Below are 17,986 nucleotides of genomic sequence, written 5' to 3'. Positions count from 1 at the left end.
CACACAAAACAATAGACTCACTATTGCGAATTTTTAAAAAGGCTGCCACACAAGTAGGAACGCTAGCTATGTAAATACTTGGTAAGAGTATGTGAAACTTAATTTATTATGAAAATATCCTTTTTAGTTTTTTGTAAAAGAAAACTATTGAGATGGCTTTGTCTGTCCATCCGCACTTTTTCTGTCCTTCCTCAGATCTTAAAAACCACGGAGGCTAGAGGGCTGCAAATGGGTATGTTGATCATCCACCCTCCAGTCATCAAACATACCCAATTGCAGCCTTCTAGCCTCTGTAGTTTTTATTTCATTTAAGGTTAGCCATGATCGTGCATCTGGCACCGGTAGAGGTGCCAGCAACACAGGCCGAGTCCAACCCCGGAGGCGTCGCCGATGCATCTTCACTTGACCACATCTAGGGAGCAATTGAGCGCTTCCTGGTCATGGCTGAGAGCTTCATAGTGCAGCACATCGAGAGGCTCGTAATGATGTCAATCGAAGACAATTGCAAGATCATGACGCTGTGGCTCATTAAGAGGCTCCTCTAGATCCCCAAAAGTGCTTTTTTTAATTTCAATCTGGTCAGCCTAGGAACACAGGCCAACACCGAGCCGTGGCTGAAATTTTCATGGGCCACGGCTGAGAGTTTCACGGGCTGTGGCTGAGAGTCTCTTACAGCATTATACGCTTAAAATGAATTTGCCTCAGAGATGTTGTCACTGCGATATGCCATCTGCACTAAAGATGTAAAGACAGGGAGTTGTACACACAGTTTCCATGATGAGGCCAAATGAGAAATCAGTAATCATATTAAAACAGAAGATTAATGATAATTTTTTTAAATAATGTCCTTAAAAATACCATACTGAAAGAGTCCAGTCTACATTGCAATATGAATGATGCAATACTTGTAATTCAGGGTAAGGAAACTCTGTGAATAAAAACGAAAAATGTATCAAATTATTAGTTCGACAAATGAAATACAATATATTTTGGCAACAACTGAAAAGAAAGTTGCTGTATAAAAATGTGTTAACGATGATAAAACCATGGTAGGCTGTGGGTAAACACAGGTAGGCTACCTACCTACCAAACTGTGTCATTTAAGAGAGAAAAAGAATATGGTTGGTCTTTCAAAGTATATTTTTATAGAATATTTTGTGACAGATATGGGAAAATGAGGTAGACACTTGCCTCTTGCATAAAGTTTTCAGTTGAAAATGTGATGACTTTTGTTTATAAGCATAATGAGTGTTTATGGTCTTTTATAACTTGACTGGGCTCTATTAATCCGGATAATGATAACTTGTATAGCAGTTTTCATGTACACTTTGTTAGTACTGTACTCATTTTTAGCATGCTTCGCTCTTGTAAAGATTGCGATTTATCAATTTTGATGAATCTTTTCCTTAGATTCTCTAATCTTCCAGCTGAATGTTTGTTTTGCCAATTCCGACAGAGTATCTGACCACCATAGGAAGTGGTTTAGAATGAGTTATGGCTTTATCTATGGCATACTTGGAAAATTGTAATAATAAAATTAATTCCATTTGTCTTTTGTGTAATGGAATTTCCCAGTTGCCTTGATGAATATTGTAATGATAAACACGTAAAAGTGAAATAAATGTTGAAAAATGGTCACTTGCACTGTATATAGTTACCACAGTGTTATATTCAGATCTACTTACTACGTTGGATGAGGAAAGTCTGACATTCACTGATGAAGACGTCTCAGGTGCTTCAGGGAAATATGTATTTGTTTCACTGTCTCTGAAACCGAAGATTATTTGAACTCATCAATACTCTGTTCTGCAACACTTCCCGCAAGATCCGGTGATATTCAGTTGCCATCCCAATTAGAGTTATGGATGTTAAAGTTGCCACCCATTAAAAAATAAACTAAAATCACTGATCATAAAGAGGGCAAAACTCCCGAAAATATTGTATTCAAAATTGACGTATTTTATTAAAACTTTTTGTTACATTCTTTTTCATTTTTTAGGTGATTTTTGAAGTTGATTTTTTACTTAAATAGTGATTGTTTTTTAATGGAGTTATTTTTTATATAATTCTGTTTTAATAGTATATCAGTAAACGTTAAACTAAAATCATTCATCAACAAGAGGGCAAAACTCACAAAGGATTTTGTGTTCAAATTTAAATATTTTTGAAATATTTTACAGATTTCATTTATTTTCCTTTTCTTTTTTTAAGTTGATTTTTGACTGAAATCTTGAATGTTATTAACAGTATTTTATATACAAAACGTGTATGACCATTTAGCCTTTAATTTTACCTTGATTGTTTTATTATTAATTTTTATTTATTGATCTTCTATTAATTTTATTTATTATTATTTATTTGTATATATTTATTTTTACTTATATTCTTTCGTTATTATTTTTATTTATTCTTATTTATTTTTAACAAGAAGACGTCTTATTTATAAAAGGGTTATTACCGTTGGACAGTGAGGTCCCCTTTGGCTTTAATAACTGGATTTAATATCCGATAACTAGAGGGTAATGGATCCACAATATATATATAAAACAAGAAGCAAGTCAAGCAGCAGTCCAAAAGCCAACCAAATATAGAGGTCCAGAACGTATAACTCCTATATAAGACCCTCGTCCATATGGGGGAATGGAATGTATATCAGCACCATATGGCATTAGTAAAATTAAAAAAGGAGCGAACACCGGAGAGGAGCAAACAAGCTAACAAAACACTTAAGTAATTTACATTCAAAAATTCATCCAGACTCATTTTTACCTTTAAATTGACAGTTTTTATTCATGACCATTTAGCCTTTAATTTTATTCTTAATTTTTATTTATTGATCTTCTATTAATTTTATTTATTATTATTTATTTGTATATTTTATTTTTACTTATATTCTATTATTTATTTATGTTTATTTATTTATTTATTTCTATTTTAATATATATATATATTTTTTTATTCATTACGTAATTATTCTGTTTATTTTTATTTATTTATACTTATTTTTTATATTTATTTAGTTTTATTTTTTTTTATTTTATTTATTGACTTAATTATTTTTTATATTCTTACATATTTGTTTATTAATATTTTCATTTACTTCCTTATTATTATTTATTCATTTGTTGATATTTTTATTTATTAATTTTTAGTTATTTATTTTTATTTGTTTTTATTTACTTTTTATTTATTTATTTTATTTACTTTTATTTATGTATATTATTTTTATTTATTGTAATTTTTTATTTTTTTATTTTTAGTTATTTATTATTTATATTTATATTTATTCATTTATTCAATTTTTTGTTTTTTACATTAATTAATTTTTCTACTTATTTTTATCTATTCAATTTTTTATTTCCTTTTATTTATTTATTTATTTATTTGTATCTATTTTTATTTTCATTTATTTTTTATTTTAATGTTTATTTTTATTTATTTATTTTAATTAATCTTATTTGTTTTTATTTAATTTTATTTATAAATATTTATTTTGTTTTACTTATTTATTTATTTTTTTTTTTATTAATTTTATTATTTTATTTTTATTTATTTTATTTATTCATTTTTCTATTTATTTACTTTTATTTATTTTATTTTTATATATTTTATTTGTTTACTTATATGTATTTATCTATTTTAATTGATTGATTGATTGATTTTTTATTTAATAATATTTATTATTTTTCCTAATTTTTTAAATTTGTTTCCATTTAATTTCTTTTATTTATTCATTCATTTTTTCATTTATTTTCCCTTATTTTTATTTTTTTCCATTTATTTATGTATTTATTTATTTATTTATTTTATTTATATAATTTTAATTTAATATTTATTTTTTTTATTTTATTTTATTATTTATTTTTATTTATTGTTTATTATTTTTTAATTATTTAATTTTTTTATATATTTTTAAAATTTACTTTTTTATTTATTTTCATTTGTTTTTATATATTTTTATTTATCTTTTATTTTATTTATTTTTTATTATTTTGTTTTTTATTTCTTTTATTTTTATTTATTTTTATTCATTTTTATTCATTTATTTTGTAACGACTTGTTACGGAACTCTTGTTACAATAAAATTTTTCTTATTCCAGGTTGTGAAATATATTTTTCAAAATGCCATACTACATAGACAAAGCTCGTCTAAGAGCAGGAATACCAGTGACGCAATTCAATGGAAGCACTCAAAGGGATAATTGATAGTCATTAACGTAATATTTAGAAATTTATTACACAGCTTAAACATCAACAGGTCCCCGAATAAATGAATAAAGGGACAGAAAAACTCATTCACTTATAATGCAGAATCACTACCTTCAATCACCTCATTCGCTCTAATCCACCGATCTATCTTGCAATAGATAAATAAACAGGTTAGAGGAAAACAGGTAGAAACGAAACTGTCTCTCACATACGACAGGAAGAGACACAGGAGGGGAGGAGAACCTTAATCCTAATATTTACAAACTCGAAATTGTACATATTTACAATTAGGCTAAAGCTATTTCCTTCGCTTAAGTAATCCTAATTAATCCCAACACCGACGAACTTAGACGAATACAGCCCTCGGGTAGCAAGCACAGGACCGTCTTAATAATCACGAAGATATGGACAGCTGAACAGGGGTCGTCTTTTTTAAAAACAAAACTGGTAATTCACGGAAGGCACGCTTACCCTTCTTCGCGACCAAAAGGCCTCCTAACGGCCCCGAAAGACTCGAAACGGCAAGGAGGCAGAGCCACAGTAGGTAGAGAGGCGGTGCAGCAGAGAGGCGATGCAGTAATGTATAGAGAGGCTGTGCAGCCGAGAGGCGATGCAGTAACGTATAGAGAGGCGGTGCAGCAGAGAGGCGATGCAGTAACGTATATAGAGGCGGTGCAGCAGGGAGGTGGAGCAGTAATGTATAGAGAGGCGGTGCAGCAGAGAGGCGATGCAGTAACGTATAGAGAGGCGGTGCAGCAGAGAGGCGATGCAGTAATGTATAGAGAGGTGGTGCAACAGAGAGGCGATGCAGTAACATACAAAGAGGCGGTGCAGCAGAGAGGCGATGCAGTAACGTATAGAGAGGCGGTGCAACAGAGAGGCAGAGCAGTAATGTATAGAGAGGCGGTGCAGCAGAGAGGTGATGCAGTAATGTATAGAGAGGCGGTGCAGCAGAGAGGCAGTGCAGCAGAGAGGCGATGCAGTAACATATAGAGAGGCGGTGCAGCAAAGAGGCAGAGCAGTAACGTATAGAGAGGCAGTGCAGCAGAGAGGCGATGCAGTAATGTATAGAGAGGCGGAGCAGTAACATATAGAGAGGCGATGCAGTAACGTATAGAGAGGCGATGCAGTAACGTACAGAGAGGCGGTGCAGCAGAGAGGCGATGCAGTAACGTATAGGGAGGCGGTGCAGCAGAGAGGCAGAGCAGTAACGTATAGAGAGGCGGTGCAGCAGAGAGGCGATGCAGTAATGCATAGAGAGGCGGTGCAGCAGAGAGGCGATGCAGTAATGTATAGAGAGGAGGTGCAGCAGAGAGGCAGAGCAGTAACGTATAAAGAGAGGCGAGCAGTAAAATAAGAGGCAGGTGCAGCAGAGAGGCGGAGCAGTAGCGTATAGAGAGGCGGAGCAGTAACGTATAGAGAGGCGGTGCAGCAGAGAGGCGGAGCAGTAGCGTATAGAGAGGCAGAGCAGTAACGTATAGAGAGGCGGTGCAGCAGAGAGGCAGAGCAGTAACGTATATAGAGGCGGAGCAGTAACGTATAGAGAGGCGGTGCAACAGAGAGGCAGAGCAGTAACGTATAGAGAGGTGGTGCAGCAGAGAGGCGATGCAGTAACGTATAGAGAGGCGGTGCAGCAGGGAGGCGAGCAGTAATGTATAGAGAGGCGGTGCAGCAGAGAGGCGATGCAGTAACGTATAGAGAGGCGGTGCAGCAGAGAGGCGATGCAGTAATGCATAGAGAGGTGGTGCAGCAGAGAGGCAATGCAGTAATGTATAGAGAGGAGGTGCAGCAGAGAGGCAGAGCAGTAACGTATAGAGAGGCGGTGCAGCAGAGAGGCGGAGCAGTAGCGTATAGAGAGGCGGAGCAGTAACGTATAGAGAGGCGGTGCAGCAGAGAGGCGGAGCAGTAGCGTATAGAGAGGCAGAGCAGTAACGTATAGAGAGGCGGTGCAGCAGAGAGGCAGAGCAGTAACGTATATAGAGGCGGAGCAGTAACGTATAGAGAGTCGGTGCAACAGAGAGGCAGAGCAGTAACGTATAGAAAGGTGGTGCAGCAGAGAGGCGATGCAGTAACGTATAGAGAGGCGGTGCAGCAGAGAGGTGATGCAGTAACTTATAGAGAGGCAGTGCAGCAGAGAGGCGATGCAGTAACGTATAGAGAGGCGGTGCAGCAGAGAGGCGATGCAGTAATGTATAGAGAGGCGGTGCAGCAGAGAGGCGGAGCAGTAACGTATAGAGAGGTGGTGCAGCAGAGAGGCGATGCAATAACATATAGAGAGGCGGTGCAGCAGACAGGCAGTACAGCAGAGGGCAGGATGTCCCTCATCAACACCTACAGGATATATCACCCAAAATAACAGGATGGCTTCGGTGTGATATCCTGACAAAGAGCCGCCAGCAGCAACAAGGCGCCCAATGACACGCCCCAAAACGTCCATACAACAGCAGACACAAGGAAGGTCGCCACAGGAATACACTGCCAAGTTGCCGTTATCTGAGAGTTCTTTCCTATAAGAGGCGAGCTACAAAGATCACCCTAAAAACACAATGCGTTGGGATAAAACAAAGGCGGTAAACCCGCCCAGTACTGCAGTAATGCAAAGAAAAGATATTTCATGGGAGAGAGGCAATATACAAATTAACAAACCCTTGATGGGCTGAGGCCCAAAATAAATTAAAACTTAGAAAGAACTGAACAAAATATTTACGTTAATAAGAGCCACGAACAAAAAATTAAGCAGCTTAAAGTTACAATTTATTTATTTATTTTTATTTATTTATTTATTTATTATGATTTATTTTTATTTTTATTCATTTTATTTATTTTTTTATCTTATTTATTATTTATGGTATTTATTTTCATTTATTTATTTTTATTTATCTACTTATTTTTACTTGATATTTTTGTTTATTTCATTTATTTTCATTTATTTAATTTTATTTCATTTTCTGATTTTTATTTATTTCATTTATATTTATTTATTTTTATTTATTTATTTTTATTTTTATATTTTTTATATTTTAATTTTTATATATTCATCAGTGTATTTTTATTTATTTTTATCTTTATTTTATTTTTTATTTTTATTTATCTTTTCCTTATTTTATTTACTTTCATTTTTGTTTTTATTTATTCATTTTTTTTTTCATTTTTATTCTTTTTGTTTTATATTTGTTTATTTTTCATTTCTTTTTTTATTTTTATTTAGCTTTATTTATTTTTATTAATTTTTATTTTTTTATTTTTACATTTATCTTTTGATTTTTATTGATTTTTACTTTTTAATTTTGATTTATTTATTTTTATTTAATTTATACTATTATATTGATTTATATTTATTTATTTATATATTTTTATTCGTTTATTTTTCATTATTTTTATTTATTTTTATTTTTTACTTCCATTTATTTTTATTTTTTACTTTTATTTATAATTTTCATTTCCTTTATTTTTCGTTATTTATTGATTTATTTTTATTATATTTTTATTATATACTTATTTTATTACTTATTTATCTTTAATTATTTATATTTATTTATTTTTATTTATTTATTATTTATCTATTTTTATTTGTTTATTTGCATTCCTTTTTATTCATGTTTTTATTTATTTTTTATTCATTTTTATTTCTTTGGTTATTTGTATTTATCTATTTTTATTTATTATTATTAATTTTATTTATTTTAATTACTTACTATTTATTTATTTACATTTATTTATTTTTAATTATTTATATTTATTTATGTATTATTATTTATTTATTTTCATCTATTTATTTTTTATTTATTTATTACTAATTTATATTTATTTTCATTTATTTATTTTCTATCATTATTTACTTTTCAAATTCTATATTTACTTTTATTTATTTAATTTATATTAATTTATTTTCATTTATTTAATTTTGTTCATTCCTATTAATTTATTTGTATGTTTTATTTTTATCTATTTGAATTTTTTATTTTTTTTTATTTTTATTCAATACTATTTATTACTTTTTATTTATTTTCCTTTTTTCAGTCATTTTTATTTTTATTTATTGATTTTTAGATATTTTTTACTTTTATATTTATTTATATTGTTATTTTAATGTATTCATTGTTTATTATAATTTTTATTTATTTATTTTCCATTAATTTTATTTATTATTTATTTGTATTTATTTATTTTTATTTTATTTATTCATTATTATTTATTTATTTTTATTTATTTATTTTATTTTATTTATTTTTATTTATGTTGATATATTTATTTTTTATGTTTTTTATTTTAATTTATATATGTATTTATTTTATTATTTTTATTTATTTATTCTTATTTGTTTTTATATTTATTTAGTTTTATTTATTTTATTTTTAATCATTTATTAATGTATTTATTTATTTTTTAAATTTTTATATATTTCTATTAATTTTTAGTAATTTATTATTTTTGTTTTATTTATTTTTTATTTATTTATTTTTATTTATTTTTATTTGATTTTTTTATTTATGTATATTATTTATTTTTATTTATTCTTATTTTTTATTTTTTCTTCTAATTTATTTTTGTTTATTTATATTTTTATTTATTCATTTTTATTTTTACATTTATTATTTTTTTACTTATTTTTATTTATTCAATTTTTCATTTATATTTATTTCTTTTTATTTATTCATTTATTTATTTTTTATTTCTATTTTTTTATTTCTGTTATTATTTATTTATTTTTACTTATTTATTTTTATTAATCTTATTTATTATTATTTATTTTTTATTTTATTTATATATACTAATTTTGTTTTACTTATTTATCTATTTTTGTTTCTATTTATGTCTTTTTATTATTTTAGTTTTATTTATTTTCATTTATTTTTATTTATTAATTTTTAACTTATTTATCTTTTTATTTATTTAATTATTTTACATATATTTATTTATTTATTTTATAAGTATCTATCTAATTTTAATTTATTGATTTGTTTATTTATTTATTTTTTATTAATAATATTTATTATTTTCTCCTAATTTTAAAAACATTTTTTCATTTATTTTCTATTTGTTTTTTATTAATTAAATTATATTTTCGTTATTTTTATTGGTTTTTCATTTATTTATTTATTTATTTTATTTTTTATTTATTGTTTATTTATTTTTATTCATTTTAGTCTATTTTTTATTTATTTTCTTATCTATTGTTTATTATTTTTTAATTATTTAATTATTACTATTTTTTATTTACTTTTTTATTTATTTATTATTTATTTTTTATTTTTATATTTATTTTTTAGTTTATTTATCTTTTTATTATTTTGTTTTTTATTTTTATTTCTTTGGTTTTTATTTATTTTTATTTATTTATTTATTTATTATTACTAATTTTTTTACTTATATTTATCTATGCATTTTTTTATTTATCATTATTTAATTTATTTATTTTCATTTATTTAATTTTATTTATCTATTTTTACATTTTATTTTTATTTATTTCATTTATTTATTTAAATTTTATTTTTTTATTTTTATTTCTTTTATATTTATTTATTTATTTTTATTTATTTTTATTTTAAATTTTTCATATTTTAATTTATATATATTTATTAGTATATCTTTATTTATTTTTATGAATTTTACATATTTATCTTTATTTATTTATTTATTTTTATTTTTATTTTTATTAATCTCATTTATTTCCTTTTATTTTTGTTTATTTTTATCAATTTATATTATTATAATTAGCAAGAATTCGCTAGCAAATCGCTCCCTTTTTCGTTTCCTGTCTGCCGATCTATCAATGACATATCTATCTAATATCTGTCTATCGACATGCGTGCCACCTATCTATCAGCCTGAGCTGGACAATGGTCAGAATACAAGGGATTAAAACCAATTGTAGGCCACTCCCTTTAAGTAGATAATTCCTTATTCGAGGCAAAAGTGAATCTGTCTGGCCGATTCTCTCCAAGCAACACCCTCCCTATCGGAGAATGTGCCCCCTGCCCATAGGAGAGGCATAAAAGGGACAAAGAGACAAGGGCTCGCTCTCAGACTCTCGCTGTATGACATGGCATAAAGACGACGAACACACTCACCACCACGCCCTTGACTGGACGACGCCCTTAGAGCACCCCTTATCCATCTAACCACGTGGCCCCTAAAAGTATACTTTTACCTTCGTGCACTTCAACCGCCAACCACGTGTTCCCTTCACTGCTGGCCTGATCCATAACACACTCCATTACCTGGCGCTTCGTGAAGTCACCCACGTGTTGCCCACGCCGTCGGCGCCCCTACGTCCTACCACATGGAAGATCAACGCCTTCGCCCTTGTGAATCGGGAATCATCCCTGGGCTGCCTTCTTCACTGGAACCACTTCTCCCTTACAGTAAAGTGCTCTGTAAAGACGTTCATTCAGTCATGCTTTTTCCTCGTAGAATTTACTTAATTTGAGTGCCAGTAATCACAGAATCTTTTGTTCAATTCCACCCATGCTAATCGAGTGTCGGCTCTCAGTGCTAAGGCATTATTAACTTCGTCGAAGCCCATTGGCACACTCAGTGCAGCTTCGAATTCATTATCCTTTTGTCTGTTTCCATTACTGGCGTATAATCTGTGTATCTCTCATTTCAGAGGGACCCTATATCGTGGAATCTTCTCGGACTGTGTCTTGAATCCCCCAGTTTCATTCGTCCCGTAGGAATCCCCTTCAGGATCAATAATTTAATTGCATTTCTCTTTCCCGTACTAATGTTCTTTATGTAAATATACTCCTGTAAATTTACCCACGAGTTTACATAATATTTCCTTTCAGCAGTGAGAGCCTTACGCTCATATGAAATTCCCCCTTTTTTCTCTTGTTTTATGTTTCACTGGACCCACAAAGTCAGAATCACAAGGCTAAAGTATCTGTAGCTGTTGCCACTGTCTCACAGAAACTATCTCAAAATCAGATTGTCCAGTAAATACATAAAAATATTTATTTGTATTTATATTTTTTTATTTATTTATCTATTTTTATTTATTCATTATTTTTTCAATTCATTTATTTTGGTTTTTATTTATTAATATGTATTTTTTTTGTTTTCATTTGTATTCATTTTTTTATATTTGTTTATTTTTTATTTCATTATTTATTTTTATTTAATTTCCTTTTTTATATATTTTTATCTATTTTAATTACTTTTATGTATTTTTTAAAATTTTTATTGATTTTAATCTTTTAATTTTAATTTATTCATTTTATTTAATTTAATTTATGTTTTTAAATTTATTTATTTTTATTTATTCATTTAATTTTATTCAACTTTATTTACTTATTTATTATTTATTTTTTATTAATAATTATTTTTTATTTATTTTTAATTATTTATTTTTTATTGGATTGTTTATATCTTTTTATTTATTTATTTTATTTATTTTTTAATTTATTTGGTTATTTTATTAATCAATCTTCATTTATTTTTATAATTTTTATTTATTAATTTTAATATTTTATTTATTTATTTATATTTAATTTTTTATATTTATTTATGTATTATTATTTATTCACATTTATTTATTTATATTTATTTATTTTATTTATTTATTTATTTATTATTTATATATTTATTTATTTATTTATTATTCATATATTTTTATTTATCATTTTTTTATTTATAATTTTTTTTTATTGTTTTATTTATTATAATATATCTTATTTATTTTTATTTGTTTTAATTAATTTATTTATATTAATAAAACTACCAAAAAAATTAAAAAAATAAACAAAAAAATAAATAAACATAAATGTAAATAAATAAATAAAATAATAAATAAATATCAAAAAATAATAAATAAATGAAAATAAATAAAAAATAAGTAAACATGAATAAAAAATAAATAAATAATAATAAGTAAATAAAATTGAATAAAAATAAATAAATAGGTGGAGAAAAAAATAATTGGAAATATATATAAATAAAAATAAATAAATAAAAATAAATGATAATAAATAATCAAAAATAAAAAAGTAAATATAAACATAAATAAATCAAAATACATAAATAAATAAAAATAAATAAATACAAATAGCATAAATAAAATAAAATAAAATAAAAAATAAATTAATAAAATTTATAAATTAAAAATCTATGGAAATAAATAGAAATAAAGAAAAGTAAAAAAAAAAATAAATATAAATGCAAATAATTGACAAAAAAAAATAAAAGAGTAAATAAAAAATAAATATGATCAATAAGAATAAAAAATTAAAATAAATAAATAAAGATAAATAAATTAAATATATAAAATAAAAAATATACTACTAAAGATATAAAAATTAAAATACAAAAAATATAAAAATAAAAATAAATAAAAAAAATAAAATAAATAACAGAAAAAAATAATTTAAAATAAATAAACAAAAATTATAAAAATACATAAAAACAACTAATAAAAATAATAAAGAAATAAAAATAAATATAGATAAATAAAACCAAAAATCAAAATAAATAAATAAATAAATGAAAATTAATTAAACTAAAAGTATAAATAAATAGAAACATAAGAATAAAAATAAATAAATGAAAATAATTAAGATATATAAAAGTAGATAAATATAAATAAAAATAAATAAATAAAAATAAAAAATAAATAAAAAGTTAAATAAAATAAATAAAAAGTAAATAAAATAAATAAAAAATAAAAATATGAATAAAAAATTAAAAAAATAAAATATAAATAAAATAAATAAGTAAAAATAAAATAAATAATAAATAAAAATAAATAACTATAAAAAACAAATAAAAAATAAAGAAATGGAGAAATTTTTTTTATCTTATTTATTTTTATTCTCTTATTTTTTTATTTTTATTTATTTATTTGTATTTATATTTATTTATTTATTTTTGTTTTTACTTTTATTTATTTCTATTTGTTTCTATTGATTTTTAATTTTTAAATTTTATTTTTTTATTTATTTTATTTAATTTTCTTTATACTATTTGTATTTACGTATTTTTATTTGTCTATGGTTTTTTATTTATTTATGTTTTTATTTACTTTTTTTTATTTTTGATTATTTATTATTTATTTTTATTTCTTTTTATTTATATATTTTCAATTATTTTATTTTTCTCTTTATTTATTTATTTATTTTAATTCAATTTTATTTATTTATTTATTTATTATTATTTTTTTATTTACATTTATTTATTTTTATTATTTTTTTCGTTTATTATTTATTGATATTTATTTCTCTATTTCTATTTATTTATTTACATTATTTTTATTTATTTGTTTTCGTTTTTATTTATTTTTAGTTAGTTTTATTAATACAAATAAATTAATGAAAACAAATAAAAAAAATAAAATAAATTATAATAAATAAAACAATTAAAAAATAAGCAGTGATAAATAAAAAAAATGATAAATAAAAATATATAGATAATAAATAAATAAATAAATAAAATATAAATAATTAAATGTGAATAAATAATAATACATAAATAAATATAAATAATTAAAAATTATTTTTATTTTTTATTTATCTATTTATTTATTAAGGGCCCTCAGCAAGAGGAAAGGCCCCCTGTAGGGCCTGGTTAAGGGTGGACGTACAGCATCATCCCTGACGAAGACGTGGGTGGCGGAGGACAGACCGGGAGGCATGAAGGGAGACGTCCTGTCGGTATATGTCTGCTGGCAGGGGGCGAACTTCCCAACCCTGTCGCGGAGCCTCTGCGATGAGTTCCCCCGGGACTACAAGGGTCTCCCCGAAGACCTTTTCTGCTGCAGACAGGTTGCCGTTGACTCTGGGGGAGGCCCTCAGCCCGAGGAGGACCCAGGGCAGCTGGTACTTCCAATTCTCAGAGGTGCAACGAGCCAAGAGGGACGCCTTCAGGGACCCGTGGAACCTTTCCACCATTCCATTGGCTGCAGGGTTGTAGGTGGTGGTGCTGTGGTGAGTGGTCCCCAGCAGGCGTGCCAGGATGGTCCACAGCTTGGACAGGAAAGCGGGGCCCCTGTCCGTAGTTGTATGGTCCGGGACACCGAACCGGCTGATCCAGCTGGAGAGAAGGGCCTCTGCGCACGCACTGGAGGTGACTTCTTCCATGGGCATCATTTCGAGCCACCTAGTGGAGCGGTCGACAACTGTTAGAAGGTATCTTGATCCTCCTGATGGGGGAAGAGGACCCACAACGTCGACGTGGATGTGCCCGAAACGTCTCCCTGGCTGGGGAAAATCGCCCATCCCAGATTCGATGTGCTGCCCTACTTTGCTGGCATGGCACTGTATGCACTGCCTTGCCCAGGCCATCGCATCCTTCCATATGCCGTGCCAGACGAATTCTCCGTCAGCAGCCTGGCCGTCGTTCTTCTGGAGGGGTGGGACAGTCCATGGATGACGTCGAAGACCAGCAGACGACGGGAGGCGGGCACCAGTGGGCAGGGGTGTCCAGTGCTTACATCACTCAGCAGTGTTGGCCCTCCAGGGCTGAGGGGCACATCCTTCCACTGCAGCAACGTGATGGCGGTGCGGTAAGCTTCAGTCTCTGGGTTGGTGGCTTGTTCACGGGTGAGGTCTTCATAGTCGATCCTGAGCTGCACTGCATCGATTTCAATCCTCGAGAGGGCGTCGGCTACTGGGTTCTTGCCAGGGAGGTACTTGATGGTGCAGGTGAAGTCCGCGATGGCAGCGAGGTGCCACTGCTGCCTGGAGAACCATGCATCCTCCAGCTTCGTGAAGGCGTGGACCAGCGGCTGGTGGTCAGTCCAAACTGTGAAGGGCATACCCTCCAGGAGGAACTTGAAGTGGAGTACTGGCTGGTACACCGCGAAGAGTTCCCTGTCAAAGATGCTGTAGCAGGACTCAGTGGGGCTGAGTTTTCTGTTGAAGAAGGCGATGGGCTGAGGGGCTCCGTTGACGACTTGTTCCAGGACGGCCCCGCAGGCGACGTTGCTGGTGTCTGTTGTCAGCTGGATGGAGCGCTGGGGTCCTGGTGAACCAAAGCTGTTGCCTTGGAGAGGGCAGCCCCCGTCAAGGAGAAGGCCCTTTGCTGGTCGGGGCCCCACTCTAAGGTCTTCGGATGGCCCTTGAGGATCCCCGTCACGGGGGCCATGGTATGAGCGATCCCTGGGATGAATCTCCTGTAGCAGTTGACCATTCCGAGGAATTCTTGTACGGCCCTGACGGAGGTAGGGGTGGGGAACCTGACGACGGCTTTGACTTTCGATGAAACTGGGTAGACACCTCCTGGGGATATCTTGTGGTCCAGGAATTCCACCTTATCGACGCCGAAGGTGCACTTTTCGAACCTGATAATGAAGCCACTCTCCTGCAGGTGCTGCAGGACCTTCCGGATGTGCCATAGGTGTTCCTTGTGGGATCTGGAAAAAATTAGGATATCATTGACGTAGCAGACGCAGAAGTTCAGGTCCCCAAGGATGCTGTCCATCAGTCTCTGAAAGGTCGCCCCTGCGTTCCTCAGGCCGAAAGTGGAGAAGGCGAAGACGTAGGACCCGAAAGGCGTGACAATGGTGGTTTTGGGGATGTCCTCTGGAGCTACTGGTACATGAAAATATGATTTCAAGAGATCTAACTTTGAGAATATTTTGGCCCCGTGGAAGGAGGCCATTAGGTCCTGCATGTTTGGTAGAGAGTAGTGGTCAGGTTCTGTGGCGAGGTTGAGCTGCCTGTAGTTGCTGCAGGGTCTCCAGGTGCCATCCACTTTCTGTACCATGTGAAGGGAGGAGGCCCATGGGCTGGGAGCTTTCTTGCATATGTCCATTCTTTCCATCTCGGCAAAGGCCTTGGGCCTCCTGAAGGCACTGTGGGGAAGCCTCTGGAACTTTGCATGCATCAGGGGGCCCCTTGTCTTGATGAGATGATATATCCTGTGTTTGGCAGGGGCCTCGGGCACCTGATGAAGCTCGGGTTTGAACACTTCAGGAATTCCTTCAGGAGGGAGCCGTACTGGTGGGGAGCGACAGAACAGATTGTGGGCTCCCTGGGCCCGGCGACAAGGGCAGGGACTGGCAGGACTCAGTGTCCAGCAGGTGCTTGTGGCCAACGTCGACTGCCAGTCTGAAGTGGGCGAGGAAGTCCGCACCCAGGAGTGGGGTCCTAACGTCTGCAATGATGAACTTCCACCTGTACCTCCGGCCAAGGATAGAGAACGACAGGAGCCTGGTACTGTAGGAGAGGATGGGGGACCCATTGGCGGCCATCAGGAGGCAGCTGGGTCCAGCGGATGTCTGCGGTCCTCTCTGAAAGGCGGGAACACTGATCGCAGGGCCGCCAGTGTTGATCAGCATCATCCTGCTGGAGATAGTGTCGCGGACATAGAAGCCTGCTGGTGCTGGGGCCCCTGGGTGTTTCGGATGCTGCTGCCATGGTGGCCTGTGAGGGTGGCTGCCACTTCCCCATTGTTTGGAGGGGAGAAAAGGCAGGGGCTTCACAATTCCAGGCAGCTTTACTGAACCTCTGGTGGTGATAGCAAAGCCCCGGCCTTTCCTTCTTCTGCTGGTGGGGTGGCCTCCTCCTGTTGACGGCATTGATGCCCTGTGGTGGGGTCCTCCGGCTGGAGGTAGTTGATGGGGTGTGCGGGCATGGACGCCCGCTTCGCCGCCTTCATGGAGTCCGTCAGCTGCTGCGCCACCCTGATCAGGTCCTCGACCGGCAGGGTGTATGGTTCTGTGATCTGCCCACGGACCTCTGTGAGTAGCTGCTGCAGGAGGATCTCCCTCAACAGGCTAATCTCTTTGCGCCTGCCGCTGCTGTCAGTCTTGGGGAGGAGGAGGAGGTCCTGGAGGGCATGCCACATCTCCAAGAGGTTTGTGTCCTGCCAGGGGTTGATGGCGAGGTTGAGAATGCGGGCGGCTATCTCGGAGACCAGCAGGGAGCAGGTCTCGACGAGAGTGGCCTTTAACTCCTGGAAGGTGGCAGGGCTCGTCGTTGTTGTTACCCACGGGGCGACCTTTTCATATATTTCCTCCAGTAGGGCATTGACAGCGATGTCCGCCTTCAACACCTCATCGGTCAGGCCTGCCACCCCTAAATTGCCCCTCGACCCTGTAGAGCCAGGACACTGGGTTCTGATGGGTGAATGGCAGCAGCTTTATTCTGAGGGCCACCCTTGGTTGGTCCATCAGGAGGGGCATCACGCGGGGAGCGGGCACTGGCATGGAGGAGCGCACGGGAGGGGGTTGCGCGAGGGAGACGTCTGCCTCCGAGAAGTTCGCAGTAATTTGTTTGTGGTTGGGGATGTCTGTGTCCATGCTCATCCCGTGCTCTCACTTGGAGTGTGAGGAAACACTCGCGTCAATACACACTTGGGAGCGTGCCGTGTGGGTCTGCTAATGACGCCGGTGATTTGCCGACGAGGGTCGGTAACGCCCAAACACTTTGTTAGAGCACCATGGTTAGTCCACTGGGGGCATGGGGTGGTTCATTAGGCCAAGACCAAGTCGCAGTTTGAGTCCGTTAATGGCTTCCAGGAACCACTCTGAGCGTCGCCACTGTGAGAGAGGTGCGAAATAATGAGCAGGAAGACAAGTACTGCTGCTTTATTGATGAAGCTACCCATTTATAAAGCGGCGTGCGGACATCGGAGTATACGCAGAGACCGCGGGTACAAAAATTTACAGGTGACCTGAGGTCAAAATATTTCTCTACACAAAACAGGACACATAAATACAGAAAACATGATGATTAACAATAACTGGTTGGACATAAAAATACTCTGCCACATATACGTGGTACAAGGGCAGATGAACAGATAATAAAAATACAATTCACAATAATGATAATAAGATTGT

Source organism: Macrobrachium rosenbergii, chromosome 14 (genome assembly GCF_040412425.1).
Source record: "Macrobrachium rosenbergii isolate ZJJX-2024 chromosome 14, ASM4041242v1, whole genome shotgun sequence".
In the NCBI taxonomy this organism is placed as follows: domain Eukaryota; kingdom Metazoa; phylum Arthropoda; class Malacostraca; order Decapoda; family Palaemonidae; genus Macrobrachium; species Macrobrachium rosenbergii.
The sequence above is the reverse complement of the archived record's forward strand: the minus strand, read 5'-3'. Positions refer to the sequence as shown.